This window comes from Manacus vitellinus, unplaced genomic scaffold (assembly GCF_001715985.3).
Source record: "Manacus vitellinus isolate BGI_N305 unplaced genomic scaffold, ASM171598v3 scaffold_3_pilon, whole genome shotgun sequence".
NCBI classification, from domain to species: domain Eukaryota; kingdom Metazoa; phylum Chordata; class Aves; order Passeriformes; family Pipridae; genus Manacus; species Manacus vitellinus.
Window position 1 is genome coordinate 10,389,024 of NW_021940535.1, and position 3,319 is coordinate 10,392,342.

Here is a 3,319-nt window from a genome sequence, read left to right on the forward strand (position 1 = left end):
TAACCCAGATACACACTCATATCGGTTTTTTTCATAATTTTGGAAAAAAGTGAAATCTCACCATTATTTTGATTTTGACTAATTCTATTATTCTTTGTCCATAAAGAACAAATATTTTTTCACTGAAAGTGAGCCTGAATGGCACAGTTATTTGCTTTAACACAGTAAAGATTTTGATGTGTATTAATAAAATGTAGGTCTCAAGTATGAGGCAGAAGTTACATGGATTAGTCCCATGTCTCAAAGAGTGCTTAAATATTGCAAGCATCTCCTTTCTTTTCCCCTTCGCTCCCGTATGAAAGTGAAAATGTGTGACTTTTTTGTTACACTACAACTTCACTTCGCTGGAAGATTTCTTTTCTTTTTTTCTTTCTGTTTAAGAGGATCAGAATGATGTATTTTTTTGCTGACAAGTGAATATATATTTAGTCAGTGTCTGAAAAAAATATCTGTAGTTGATTCTTGAGTATGTTCCTAGAGCATGCACGGTTAGAAGCCAATTATGCATACATTTTTAGGATCCATATGGGAAATCAAAGATTCAGGCCTAGAGCCCTAGATATTTCTGTAATTGGTAATTTTGCTTTGTCCTCATATTAGTGCCATGGCTACTCATTCGTTAGTATGTTTCTTACAAACATAGTTAAATGCCAGGATTTCAGAAGGAAAGGTGACCAACTAAGTTTACCTTTAGTTGTTTGCTATTTTTAATTAATGGGCTTCCTGCTTTGTACCGTGCTAAAAGTTGGCTCTCCAAAAGCAGTGCTAAGGATGTAAAAAAACCCAAAAAGACTAACAAAAAGATTTAAATAATTATCTTTTAAAATTTAACCATGAAGTTCTCCTTTGCACTGAAGATTTCTTACTGCAATGGTATACAATGGATATGTTAGGAGACTGCTTGACCTTTTGAAAAAAAAAAAATATGTCTGCAGCATATTCTTCTAGCAAACTGCCACCAAAACAAACCTATTAAAGTATAAAAGAGCTCGGAGGAAACTTCTGAAGCTGCATATACACATTCAGTGCTTCTTGAAGAGGAAGGAAAAAAAAGTAAAAAGGCAAGAATAATCAGACTATTTGTGAATTTACTCATGAAGCCTCACACTGTAATATCCAATATAACATTTACTCTTCTTGTTTAGATAGTGGAACTTGACATACCATATTTTAGAAAAATTAGAAACACAAAATGTATTTTAGAAACATGTTTATAATTGAAAGAGCACTGTGACAAGTTATAGTTAATCGTAATTGCAACACTTCGGCTATTAAGATACTTGTTTTTCTGGAAGAGAGTTTTGGGGAGTTTTTTTAGGTGCAATTTTAGAAATTGTTTAGCTACCTAATAGTTAAAAATTGCAAAGCTAATATAAGCCAAATTTCTATTAGCAATGTGTCTAGGTCCAAAAGTATTCTAACCACTTTGCAGTGAAACAAATACAGATTAAAATTACAACAATCCATGCAGAAGTAAAGCAGCCAAAAATCAACAAGAGCTTAGCATTGGTACTAAAGGCCTTAATAAACTTATATATATATATATACACAAGTTGTATGTTTTAAACCTGTTTTTAAAAGGGCTAGTTCCAGTTGTCCTCGTCAGGTCAAAAAGAAAAGCGGTCCATAGTTCAGGGGCCAGAAGCAAAGACACGGACTGTACCCCTCCTGCTCCTGCAAAATCCAGGCTCCAAAAGCCCCATCCCTGCAGACCTCAGGGGGTGGGATGGCACACAAAGAGGCTCTGAAAGGTATCTGGGACCATGCAATGCATCAAGGGCGTTTGACTGATTCTACTGTTGTTATCAAGTACCCAATGGAATCGCTTATAGTGAATTTGGCAATAATGCCCTATAGAAACAGCACTTTGAACTTATATAGTACCTTTGATCCAGGGATCTAAAAGGAGGGGTCTGTCAGTATTACTATTCCCATTTTACAGAGGGTAAGGCAGAGCAGATTTTCCCAAGGTTGTAGAGGAAGGCAGTCGAGAAAGGAAGGTGGACAAAGAAATTAACTCTTCCCCCCACATCCTTTTCTCTTTTTTTTTTTTTTTTGCTCAAAACAATCACCAGGAATACTTTCTCTGGCTCTTATCTTAAATTGGAATCAAATGGCCAGGTCCTTCGGCTCATAGCTGCACCAAGTAACTCCCCAGGAAGGTGATGAGCATTCACAGGCCACTGGCCCTGATCTGGCAGGATTTTCTTTGCCAGCTCTTGCGGACAGTTGCCCTCATTCTTGCCCTTTTTCTGGCCAGCACTGTCAAAATGGGCAACTGTCCTAAGAGAAAACAGCACGACAAGGAAAGCTGCATTTCTGGATCCTCTGATTTCAGGGTTGACCAGATGGTGTTTCATTTTTTACTAGTGGGGACCAGAGGTTACCCACTGCAGAGGGAGGCTGTTTGATTACTAAGTGCCACACAGCAGCAGGAGGAGTGGGGAGGAAAACAGGATTTTTTATCACTGTTGCCTTCCCAGTGCCATATTAGTAGCGACAGCTAAACTACATTCTTGGGACCCCTCCCCTACACTTGCCCCACTGGATTGTGGCCCCCTGCTACCCATGCCAGTTCCACCTATGAGGGCTGGGGTGTCTTTTGTGTGCAGCAAGTCTTACACTACTCCCCCACAAAACCCCCAGCTCAGGAGAAACCCCCTGTTTTAAAAAGCTCCAAGATCAAGAGAAAGGAGTTTATGCGAAAATCAAGTAGCCCTGTGAAAGAGGTTCCTTTAGTCTAACACTACATGTGACTGAACAAATCAACGGGGAAAAAACAAATCTTTAAACGCAACTTTCTAAGGAGAAACTCGGAGCCTCTTTAAAACAGGATTATCAGTGGAAAAAAAACAGGTATAAAGGTAGCCCCTCTGTGAACTGCACATCTCCCCGCTGCAAGAGCCGCGGGAACTGGAGTCTGACGGGGCGAGAAGCTGCACGAAGCAAACTAAAGATTCAACCCCCAACATTAGCTCGTGCCAAAGCAAATTTATACTGCGGGGGGGGGTGGAGAGGGAGGAGAATAATATCCATCTTTTACTAGCAACGGATGTTTTCGATAGCCACGTTAGTATGTACGGTCCTTGTTTCATGTGGAGGGAGGTGCGAATTCCCCCCCCCCCGGTATATTAAACAGATTTTTGCAGTGCAAGACGGTACACGCAAAAAGTCTGTAAAACATTTCGCTGTGCAAGCCCGTGCACGCCGAGCAGAGGCCGCCACAGACGTGCCTTCACAGGCTCTGCAAGCCGCGAAAAAATCCTTGTGCAATTCGTATTTTCCTGTTTTTTACGACTCGCCAAAGAGGCGAGAGGCG